Raw genomic sequence first — 13,487 nt, forward strand, 5'->3', positions numbered from 1 at the left:
CCCATGAAATCCTGGTATGTGCCGCTGAGCTGTAATGGGGGTAGCACAAAACACTGAATTAAGAAAACTGGTCCCGTTTTCCGAATACAATCAATTGAATCGAAGTCCGAAAATAAGGGAAATCTCCAACTATCAAGCTGGCACTTAAGAGTCTTGGTCTTCGGGCCTTATGGTCCTATGAACAATTCCTAACGGGTTCCTGTGATGTTAATCATGAACTGTTAGTTCCATCGGGTCGTGGATAGAATGTTCGTGCTGCCCCTAACATTCCTGCAACTCACACAGCACACACAACTCTGTTCTCTACTTCTTTAACATGTATTTTCCTACACATGACAAACGACTCCCAAACTCGCCAGAAGATTTGCTTTAAATGAGCTGCTTCAAGCTAATGACAGACGCAATACATTTTCATTTGTTTAATATCAACACGAAATATGTCACTACTACTGAGCATTTACGGGTTAAATACCATATTTCTGGGATGTGAGAATCTAGCTCCAACATGTTACCACGTGTTGATGGCATACGGGGTCAAAATTGTTGTTGTAGATTTCCGATTCCTTTGTACTCTAATGCGTTGAACGGTCTATTAGACCAATCAAATGTGAAATCAGCACCCTAAAAAAGAAAGGGGTAGCTGGGATATCGGATATAAATGATGAAGGCAAGTAAATAAGCACTGCCACCAAGACCGATGTCGAATGTCGTTCTCCAAAGTACATGTGGCAACGTTAACATTGAAGACATCACTTCCCCTAAAGAGGGCAATAAATCACGAAAGCAGAGCAACACTTAATCGGTACAAAACGTAAACAGTTACCTTGAACATATCATATATAGAATATTTTTATAGGGACGAAACTACACACACGTGTAAATGTAGAACTTGATTTATAATATTTTTATCTGACTTTACTCACTCTGCTTTCTGCACAATGTTCACTTGCCCAAAGAGAAGAAGCTCGGGCGTTATTGTTTTATTGATATTACGTAACTCCTTTCATGTTGTTTCCTGGGCTTTTTCCATTTATCTGGGGTCGGCATTAATGTGGATTAAGCCCTATTTTATAGCCGGATGCCCTTCCTGACGCCAACCTGTGTGGTGGGATGTATTTACAATTGCGTACTTCTGTGATGGATAGTAGTATGTTGTATTGAACCATATCATTGACATAATTACATTTAGCGCGCCATATGGTCGTGGGGAGTGAAGGAAAGAACCCTGGATGGCCGTGCCATAGGCCGTGAGAACATCGCATCCGTCCGGTAGTAACTATTTCCTCTAGTTGGAATTGAGCCGCAAACCGTGATTTCAATCATGTAGACCCTTACGATGTCGGCGTACCGAAGCGCAACTACCTGGACGGGGTGAGATTTAAACGAGGGGGTGTACAGAACAATTGTCAAGGGTTGGCGATCATCTCTTCTCCAGGGCTGGAATCATCTGAATTGCAATCAATCAATCAATCAATCAATCCGCTACTATGCTAAATTAAACAAATTTGACACCACACATAATTAAGATTAGAATTATCGAATGACAGCAGTCCATAATATTATTTACTTGTGCTGAATTGAGAGATGTGCGTATTTACAGGAGCGGCCGTTGACTGCTGACCAGCTCTTTCCAAGGAAAAATGTTTGAAAGACAGGGGTTACCCTCGAAGATACCGTCCTCTAGAGGGTAGACATTCTGCGGCAAGAATGGAAGGGCTTCTCAGTTACTCATTGACTCTCATTCAGGCTCAGTCGCTCGGTTCCTCATTGAGTCTCAGTCAGTTGCACAATCACTCATTGTCTCATTCACCTGCTGATTTGAAACGCGTGTCGTAATTCGCGAGCCAACAAGACATATTTCTTTCTGAAATGTTTGTTAGATTAAAGTACATTTGCCGTGAGTTATCTCACAAGAGCTAGTGACAATATAAAATTTATGAGAATTATTTAACGCGTACACGAATAGTATTATTAACGTGTGCGAGTCGCTTGAAATATAACAGCAGCCAAGGACTGATTATAACCGGGCCAGTTTCCTTAAATTAGTGCAGCACAGATTGAACTCGCATCTGCGCGGAAGCTATATTCAATAGTAGCCCACACTAAGGTTTTAATCGTGAGTACGAGCACGCTAATCGTTGAAGTAGATGTTTCTGACGTAACTCAACAATTCCAGACACGACCGGCATCAGGCAGACGACAACGATGAAGTATCCCGGAGTCGAGCAGAGGACGTTCATCCAAGTGCTGTGTACCGGCATCATGGGCTAAGCACGCATGATGTAGCGTTCATGTGATTCGTCGCTGATGGTGAAGTTGTTGCCAAGTCTTTTTGTTCTGTAAACATGTGAAGTGATATCGTGATGCACTAGTTTAGTTATACTTAAACAAGTAAATTAATATTTAAATTTAAGCCAGTGTGGCATTTGTTTTGCTAAATTTAAGAAAAATTAAATACATTCAGGGCAGTAAGCATGCTAACGCCCCGAGCTTAGTGTTGTAGATAAATTACATGGGAAAAAGGCAAGAATAGGTTAGATATAGGTGTGTGTAATACTTATTAGTGTTTTATTCCTGTGTGTGTTCATTTTAGATAGAGTTGTTTGGGCAGATTCTTCATAATACCCAATGGGCTGTACGCCATCAGAGTCGTAATATTATAGAGGATTAGACTAGAGACAGCATATGTTAGGATGTTCCTGTGCATGACGCATGAATTTCAGCTGCAAGGAGACCCAACGGGAGAACTTCGTCGAGTGTAGAATAGGATCTTTGAGTACGGTGGCAGGCAAATTCATGAATGTAGCGTTCGCCGAACCGAGGATCTTCATGTGTGAGGCTTGAGAATTGCCGACAGATACATAAGCTGCTGATATGATAAGAGACAGACGAGGAAATTCATGGTGATATGTTTGGAGGTAAGATTTATATGAATTGGTAAGCCAGCCTGTTTTAATAATAATAATAATAATAATAATAATAATAATAATAATAATAATAATAATAATAATAATAATAATAATAACAATAATGTTATTTGCTTCACGTCCCACTAACTACTTTTACGGTTTACGGAGATGCCGAGGTGCCGGTATTTAGTCCCGCAGGAGTTCTTTTACGTGCCAAAAATCTACCGACATGAGGCCGACGTATTTGGGCACGTTCAAATACCACCGGACTGAGCCAGGATCGAATCTGCCACGCTGGGGTCAGAAAGCCTGCGCCTCAACCGTCTGAGCCACTCAGCCCGGCCAAGCCTGTTTTATGCGAGATGTGTGAGGCGGTGTGCTATATTTTGTCAGTGAGATTTGCGTGCCATTCTGAAGCACTGTGTATGTCGGCCGGGCCCCGACGTGATAATTGTTCTCCCAGTCAAAAAAGCTCCCTTGAGTCAGCTGTAGGTTGGAGGCAGAGTCTCAAGTGAAAGTATTTACAAATGATACCTTTCCTTGCGGTTATAAATGGATTGTCTAGGGGGTCTATTCTTTTGTTGGGTTCGGAGTGTCCCTTGATCCACAGAAAATGAATTGTTATTCTTTGGAGTTCTGCCTTTCTCATTAATTGCAGAGTTTCAAGGATATACTTACGGTTTCAGCGGTCCAGTCAGGGTGTTTTAAACGTTGTAGCGTGCTGAGGTAGTCTCTTAAGATAATAATTTCCTGGAAGCGTTCTGTGGTACCATACAGTAAAGCTGTGTAGACGGAACATGGCTCAGGGTGGGAGCGTTGTTCAGCAACTGCTGTAAATGGACAATAGAAAGCATATTCTACTCCTTTTGAAGTTTTTGAGTAGACGGTTTATATGTATGTGAAATCTGCCCAAGCTTTCTGTAAAAGTGCCTTGATTATAACGTCCATATTCGTTGCCGAAGTCACTGCTTCACATATAGAGAAAGTGTTCGGTGATGATTATGTGAACTCGTAGTCGTAGCAAAAATCAGGCACTGAGGCATTTTTTATGACGTGGAGTAAAATGTACCGAAGCTCGTGATAACTAGTGAGAAGGAGTGAATTTCAAAGATTCCGTAAGTGCTCAAAAGCATCTAATAATCTACCGAGGAGGTTTTTTTTAAGAAATAGGATGGTTGATCTTGGTACCTCGGCATAGGAAGAAATATCTGATAGCGTCTGACATCTGATTGGAAGTGGCATTTCAGTGGCTTCGAGTAAGAGACCGTTCGTGGGTGAGGAGTTCATAGCTCCTAAACCGAGCCTGATAGCTTGATACTGAAGGATGTCAAGTTTACGAAGGAAGTACAGTAGTGCATTGCCGAAAAAAATATTTCTGCAATCCAAAACCGGTCGAAGAAGTGCTGGATCGAGTGCTAATCATAGTGGATGGGTCCGCTTACCAACACGTGCTAGTAACAGCAGGAAGTATATTGAACACACGTACGAATTTTGTGGTTACGTGCTTCACATGTCGACTCCATGTAAGACGCCTGTCTAGACACAGTTCGAATACTTTCGTTGTTGTCTGAAGTGAAAGTTAATAAAGACCGAGTCGGATGAAAGGTGATGCAATTGACTGTTGTTTCCCACTAAATATCACCACTGAATGTTTAGCTGCCGAGAGTATGAATCCATGTTCAAATGTCCGTGTGGAAGGAATCCTCGCTGCATCGTATATCAAAAATCGAATAACCCAGAAGCATGATGAGTACACATGGATGCAGATTTCGTTGGATTTTTTTTGAAAATGGTACATAGTTCGGCCGTACACAGAGTGTATAGCAACGGACTACCCGGCTTCGTGAATAAATGGTTACCGTGCTGGACATTGGTTCAGGGGATGCAGAGTTTGATTCTCAGCTGGGTCGGAGATTTAACCCTTGTTTGGTTCATTCCAACGGCTCGGGGCCTGGGTGTGTTTGTGCCGTTTTCAGCATCAGAATTCATCACATGTTGGACCCCATTCTCACAGACACGCAGGTCGCCTATGCGGTGTCAACTCAAAAGACTGGCACTGGGCCACTTCGGAGGTTGCACGCCGTTTTTAACAGAATGAGGGTGGCATATTATGGTACTCTTTTCGCAACAACTTGCAGTCCGAAGAGTGAGTTATCACGTCGGAGGATATATATCATGCGTCGTTGAAATAAGGCATGAATTCCACGGAGATAAACTTCGGGCAGACACTGTAAGTACATTTTACGTACAAGAATTGATATATTAACGCTTTCGTACAATCCTGGTGTACAAGAATGAAGCCGTAAGAAATTCTTGTTTTCAAAAATGTCATCTCGATATCTGTCTTGAGAAGGCTTAAGTTAATATGCTTCTCGATTTACAAAATCCATATTGAGCTGTGTTCTAAAATCCACTCTAGTCTAAACTTTAATACACTTTCAAAGGTCTTACAGACGCACGATATCAGAGTTATCACTAGATAGAAAACAGCTTCCTCTGGATCCTTCCCTGGTTTTAAGGTCCGTGCAATTAGCTGTGTATTTCAGTCATCAGGGCATATATTTTGTGACCAGAACTTCATAAAAAGTGGCAACAGAGTAATCTTAGCATTCATGTGTATTATCATGGCGAACTGGATTTGATCAATTCCTGGAGAAGTATCGGATATACTTTAAAGGACAGCTATAAGTTCCCGAAGGTTAACGCTTGCATTAGAGTGTGGTGTGGTGTGGTGTGGTGTGGTGTGGTGTGGTGTGGTGTGGTGTGGTGTGGTGTTTGTTATGAGCCTGCAGGTGGCAACTCTGGGGTATAAAATTTTGTAGGTCGGGCAATAGAATCAGCGAAGTCTTCAAGCCAGCATCGAATAGATTTTCGGGAGGATCGCTTCGTTTTAAATCATGGACCATACTTGGATGAGGGAAGTGTAGTTGTTCGTCTTCTTCTTCTCGCAATAGCCCTTCCAACTATTTCTCTGTGATTAAGTAGTGTTAAGTAGTTGCATTCTCTTGCACTAACTACTGTCCTTGTGGAGACAATAATTTGACACTATCGTGAGAGGTCCCAGGGGTATTTCCACTCTTCTTGCAACTACTTGAAAACAAATGCAATTCAGATCTTGCCCTGACGCGTGTTAAGACACGTTCACCGGCATTGCGACGTCAGATGATCCATAACATGTCACAACACGACACATCATAGCAATCTGTGTGATTCAATATAATTGACTGCTTTACATCTTTTATTAATACGTCATATCATACATTAATACGTGTTACCGTGCTCGATAGCTGCAGTCGCGTAAGTGCCGCCAGTGTCCAGTATTCGGGAGATAGTGGGTTCGAAGATGGTTTTCCGTGGTTTCCCATTTTCACACCAAGCAAATGCTGGGGCTGTACCTTAATTAAGGCCACGGCTGCTTGCTTCTCACTGCTAGTCCTTTCCATCGTCGCCGTAAGACCTATCTGTATCGGTGCGACGTAAAGCAACTTTAACAAAAAATCAATACGTGTTAACATGAAACTTTGGCTTAGTCTGGAGTCGCCGTACGTTCACTTCTTGTATTCCGGACAGTTCCTATCTGTTGACAAGTGGGCAGCGTGACAGTAGACGTAATAAGGTGATATGCTGTCGGAGCACTCCCGTATTGAACGGCACCCCGCAGACCGACTGTACCGTACGGCTGATCGGCAAGCAGAAGCAACGTAATTAAACCCGAGATACTTTTGACAATGAATGACAGTTAAAACTACACATCTAGTTCCACGAATATGAGCATATTATAGCAAGCATTGAGCGCGGGAAGTACTTGCTCCTGGACCACGGCCTACAAGCCTGGAAAACATTGACATGTTATACAGATTTAAACAGCTGTACACACAGTTTATCTTAGGCAGCCGTGGCAAGCACACGCATCGTCCTGTGCTAGCGGAGTGACTTTCGCTACAGATTGCTATGTAAAACTCTTCACTTTTACTACAGGGAAGGTATGAATATTTTTGCAGCTGTGGCTGTTGCTCCTGATCAGTGTAAGGGGTAGCAGTTGATTGAAATTTCACAAGATATTGTTGAGGGTATTCGTGAAAAGTCAGTAATGCAATGTTTAAAACTTGACCGGTATTAGATGATTTCTCCATCGTTCGTATTACATAACGTGGGTTATATTTCGGGAGATAGTGGGTTCGAAACCTACTTTCTGCAGCCTAAATATGGTTTTCCGTGCTTTCCCAATCTCACACATGGCAAATGCTGGGACTGTACCTTAGTTAAGGCCGCGGTCGCTTCCTTCCCTCTCCTAGCCATTTCCTAGCCCATCATCCCCGTAAGACCCGACTGCGTCGGTGCGACGTAAAGAAAATTGAACAAAATAAAAGAATTATAACCCTATACGAGCACACTGGTTATGCTGACACTTGATGATACTTTAAAATGATCAAACACTCCCTTGTTCATACACCTTCTGAGTGTCACTCCGCTAATACAGGACGATCCGTGTGCTTGCCACGGATGCCTAAGGCAAACTGGGTGTGCGGCTGTTATAAATTGTAAAACATGTCGGTGTTTTCCGGGCTTGTATGCCGTAGTAGAGGAGCAAGTAATTGTCCCGACGTTTCACCGAAGATTGCGTTCGGCATTGTCAAGGTTTCCGACTGACTTCGATAGCAGCGAAGCCGTCAGTGGTATGAAGAGGTGTTGTAATTCCACCTCATTGTATAGTGCAGTCTACGGTACACTGCTCGCTTATTGGTCCGCCATGCTGCGGAGGCGGTCGCTGATTGGCTGTTCTTCGGACAATGGTTTAAACCTTAAGGAGTCCGATGTACATCGACCTGCCTTGATGGAGAAAGGCGACTGATCACCCGTTGCTTTCTCTGTTCTACCTCGGCCATCATGCCATTCCCGATTTAAGGCTTTCAGGACTGGAAACCAGACTTTGTTTACCCGTTCATATTCCTCCTTACGGTTGAAGCTGTCGGTGTGCTTCAGAATTTCACTGGCTTCCCTCTGTAGCTGGGCGTAATAAGACACAGTAGTTTACATTACTTTGGTATCGCTGTACGGTATGTCAAGGCCTGCTAACAGCGAGTGTTCAGAGACTGATGACCTATCTGCTTTTTCAAGCCGGATGTGTCTGTTGTGCTCCATCAACAGTGTGGCGATGCTGCGTTTTGTAGTGCCTGTGTACACCTGGCCGCAGCTGTACGGTATCATGTGGACACCTGCTGTAGAGAGAGGATGGAGCTTGTCTTCGTCAGATCTTGTATTAGCAACATATTTTGTATTGATATAAGGTGGATCATTTGTACTCTCCTTTATTATGTGTTAGTCTCCTTTCAATACGGACCAAATATGAAGTTTTTAATATTAAACGTATTCCCTAAGCATTTCAAGGTACTACACCCATCATATGAGCCTGATTGGGGAATTCAATTAATTTTATTTTGATATTGGATGTAAGTATTCATGTATGCTATTAAAATTATAAAATTATGGTATACTTAGAAGGCTAATGTATATGAACAAGGAATCAGCAGAAGCCCACGCTTCCTTTCCTTTCTGGAAGAAAACTATATCTCTGTAATGTAAACAACTAACATACGGTCTGGCCGCCTCTTCTGACGGGTGACGAGTGGTTGCTATATGTGAGTATTGCTCTCATATTACTATGTAGAATCTAAAACACCTTCTTAATGTAATATAGATAGGTGCGCGAGGCATAGATCACGAGGGCACAGTCAAAGTATGTAGGGTATTTTGTCGTATTTATGTGTTTAGATTATTATTGTTGTTAGTAGTAGTATCATAAATGTTGCTATTTCAGGTTATTTGTAACGATTTTTGCGAGTGTATGAAGCACTATTATAACCTAGTGTGGTGTCGTAAGCATGTTTGTTTTGAGATATTTAAAGGATCGTCGTCAGATAATTTTTTTTTTTTGCTATTTGTTTTACGTCGCACCGACACAGATATGTCTTATGGCGACGATGGGATGGGAAAGGAATAGGAATAGGAAGGAAGCGGCCGTGGCCTTAATTAAGATACAGCCCCAGCATTTACCTGGTGTGAAAATGGGAAACCACGGAAAACCATCTTCAGGGCTGCCGACAGTGGGGTTCGAACCCACTATCTCCCGATTACTGGATACTGGCCGCACTTAAACGACTGCAGCAATCGAGCTCGGTAGAATTGTATTATTATTATTATTAATTAATAATATCATTTAGTGTGTGGACCAGTATATCGAATTATGATGGTGGCAACGTAACTAAGGCTATGATCGGAATTTATGAGAATCATAATCATAATTTCAGTAAAGATGATGGTGATCGTTACTAATATTTTATATTTTTATTTTGTTATTTTTGTAAAGTTCTAATAAGCGATTGGGTGATTAATATTAACATAAAAACTCGTATTCCCTAATAGGAATTATTGTCATACAAATTAAACGCGATGTTGAGTGACGATAGTACTCAGAGATTTGGTAAGGCCCGTATGGAATAGTACAGTATGGTACGCAATGTTGTTCGCAGAGATAAATTGAGAGATTTCTGTATTAGCATGTTGACTGGAAATAAAGAGAAATCAGCGATGCAGCTGAAATGCAGTGAATGCCGGCATTATGGAGCCGAAGTAACTTAGTATTGAGAAGTAGATATTACGATGACGCAGGTCGAAATATTAAATATTTGAAAGGAACTACTGATATTTTTATGGACTAATTGTGACACAACATCGGTTATTGGTATGTAGAGTTTTATTGAATATTTAGATTGCCATTGAAATATTGTATTGACATATTGAACACCCAATTGATTTATTAAGAATTTCAGATATTGCTTACCTTCAGGAACTATTTTTTGTGTGACACTATGAAATATTAGACTATTATTATTATTATTATTATTATTATTATTATTATTATTATTATTATTATTTTAGTATGCTATCACCACGATTCGCATATTATTTTGGAAGGCCTAATGAGGCATGGTATCAGTCATTCAAATCAGTTAATTATGCATTTAAAAATTAATTGTAAATTTAATTAAGTAAATATTAACATATATATTTATTTTATGCAACTTCTGAAGTATTTTATTATTGACTTTTATTGAGTTGGTGGATGATTGTTCGTATTTCTGATTATTGATTTTGGTTAGCCACTGTAACTTCATTTAGATAAAATTTATTATTATTATTATTATTATTATTATTACTATTATTATTATTATTATTATTATTATTATTATTATTTTATTGTCCACTAATCATTACATTTATACCTGGTTATTATTACCATGCTGGTGTGGACATTTACGCAGCTATTTTTTTTTAAATTATGCAACAGATTTGATAACTAATTACAGTTTTTTGATAATTAATTAATTAATTATTTCAGGAATTAATCAGTGATGTGGGAACTCATTTTATTTATAAACAATACTTTGACATTGTGATGGTGTAAAACTATGATTTCAATCTGAATTTACATTACATTAATTAATATTTGATTGGTTTCATTCTTCATTTTCCTTAATTTTGATAAATAAAAATTTTATACACAAATTTTAAAATCAGTCTGTGTCATGATTTTATGTAACGAGTAGACTATCCCTAGTTAAGCTATACCTATGCATCCCTATTCGACCACAGGAACTGATCGCGACTGAGAGGGATCTCACATCTTCGGTAAGTAGGCCCTATATTCTTTTCAGAGGCAGCCGTAGCAATATTGGACTTCAAGTCTACACCGAAGAAGCTCAAGAAGGGTGCAGTACATTCAACAATGCCTTCTTGCAGAAGGTAGAGTATTAGATCTTCACAGCAGTTAATATCAGTAGATAGGAACAAGGATATATTTTATATCCTATATTCTCTTGTTCCGAGAAAAAAAGTGTAGATAGCAAAGCTTATTATTAAGAATATAATGTGGTAAACTGTAACGGCTCAAATCCCGTTACAAGATGATATCTGTATTTTTATTATTGTATGATTTTATCTGTATTTTATTATTATTATTATTATTATTATTATTATTATTATGTCAGTATTATTATTATGTTATCTGTGATATTGTACTATTATTGTAATTATCCGTTTTATTCAATTTTGCAATTGCCTGTTGCTTGCAAGATTGCACTTAGATGTATGCATATATACGTATGTGTAGATTATCATTAAACACCTGTACAGTGAGAATTGTTGTATACATCAGAGATTGGAAGTGACGTTGTTATATTGCGACACCACTGGCGATTCTGCCAAGTCATCGCCACTCCATGGCTACGTCATCGTATTTATTTAGCAATGAGCGCACGAGTTAGTCGCCGCGGGGCTATTTCACCATGGTGTGTAATATCTGTCGCGTAGGTGGGAGTATGTCATTGTTATTTCTGGAGATAACGTAGTTGTGTCAACCAACGTCTATATAAGGTAGCTCCATATTGTAGCGTCAGTCATTACTTATACGGATGCAGTACAGTGAAGTAGTCTACTAGATCAAGAGGCCTTAGGTGGTCAGCCAACGAGTGTGAACGAGAGATGGAGAAGACTCAGTGAGCCATTGATTATTGATCATTGAGAGAGTGAGATCAAATGGTTGGTCCGTCACTTAGTGGAAGACGCGGACGCAAGGCTTACCAAGGAGTCAGAGAGGGCAACCCTGGACCTGCCAAGAGGTCATACCATATTGACTTACAAAGAAGTCAGATGATATGGAGAAGAAGCAGTCGCGAGGATGTATCACCACGTTAGGCGTGACACATCTACAGTAAACACCAGAGCAATGGATTACGTCGTAATTACACTCAAAGTGTTGAAGGTACAGTCAAGTGAATCAGTGAGGGAAATATTTCGTATAAAGTGTTAAATGTCCGGTCAAGAAGAATTCAAATTCATGCCTAGTTTCTTTCAGTTGCAATGTCATAATTTCACATTCTCATCTGTTTTATCGCAACAAGACTCACTATTTTTTGATATATTATTTAAAGAATATATATATTGTTCTATCAAACGAATTCAGAGTTTCATTTCATTGACAGTAAAATATCTTAACCTCAAAATTAATGGGGAAACCGAACGCCAATCTCCTTTTCCCAGAACTTATATGGTATGTTGTCAAAAGTAAGCTTATTACCCCACACCCTAGAGATAGTCAAGAGTCTCATTCTATTATTGCTGTACTGAGTGACAGCTGGCGCCCTTCAAATAACGTATGTGTAAGTAAGCAGGTAACAAGTAAGTGTGAGTACAGGGTTCGACGAGTGTGTATTTTATTTAATGAATGTTAATTTTCAGATTTTCCATTATAAATGCAGATATTCAGATTTTCAAGTTAAATGCAGTTTTATATGTTTGTAAAGTGAGTCAGAGACTCAGGAACATGTTCACAATGTGTCGACGCAACGTGGGACTCGAATAAATTCAGTACTTGTTCTGAATGACAGCATATCATGGGTTCATTTTGAGAAGAGTATGCGCATTTAAGCCAACGGAAATTATTACCGGTAAATTTCAGGACTATAATTTTGTGATATATATTTGTATTTTGGGGATATGTCAAGGGATTTGAAGAGGGAAATTAATTTGAGATCGCGTACTATCACTAGTGAACCAAAGATGGACAAGGAAGACAATAACAAGTCATGTGAGGACGAGGTCATTGCTTCTGCGGACATCCAAGGTGAAACTCAGAGTAGGGAACAGATGAATACAATGGAAACTTCTGAGGAAATTCAGGAAAGTGCAGAAATTGAGAAGCACACTGAAACTCAAAAGGAAGTCCCAGGGGGGATGAACCAAGATCAATTTTCCTTACTGATGGCCACTATAATTAGTAGTAATGAAAGTCAGAAAAGAATGGAGGAAAAGATTGATACTAATAATGAAAATTTTAATAAACTGTGTAACTCTCTATGTAGCAAAATGGATCAGTTTATTAGCAGTAATAACGAAGATTGTAATGTGATCATTAGTAATATAGATACTAAGATACTAGAGATAAATAATCAAACATCTAAGTTAGAAAGTAAGTCAAATGAAAAGTGTGTTGACCTTAGGGAAGAAATGGAGTCGAGTCGGAGCGAGCTTCATACTCAAATTGAGCATGTCAAAGGAACTTGTACAGAGAACATCAAGGAGTTAAGTAATACGATTTATAGTAATCGGGAAGAAATTCATGAGGTAGTCGAGAAGAGATTGGACAAGATTTGCAATGCAGTTGGGGAAGAGAAGGGGGAACAGATTAGTAGAAATGAACAAATTGAAAGCAAACTTGTGGAGGTCACTGAACTACGGAACGAACAGGAAACGCTATCACAGCAGGTAAGAGAAAGAGAGGAAGAATTGAAGGAAGAAGTGAGAATAGTGGAAGAGAATTCTGAGAGAGCATCGGAAGAAGAAGAAGAAGAAGAAGAAGTTGTAAACTGCCAGGGAGGGATACGGCAGAAAGGTAGAGGTAAGTCGGCGGGTGAGGTAATAGTAGCGAGTGGTTTGTTCAGTAGGGATTGTGATTTAACCAAGTTTTCTGGAAAACAATTTAATCCTATGGAGTTTGTGAAAATAGTTGAGAAAAGATTT

The sequence above is a fragment of the Anabrus simplex genome, chromosome 2, assembly GCF_040414725.1.
Source record: "Anabrus simplex isolate iqAnaSimp1 chromosome 2, ASM4041472v1, whole genome shotgun sequence".
Classification (NCBI taxonomy): Eukaryota; Metazoa; Arthropoda; class Insecta; order Orthoptera; family Tettigoniidae; genus Anabrus; species Anabrus simplex.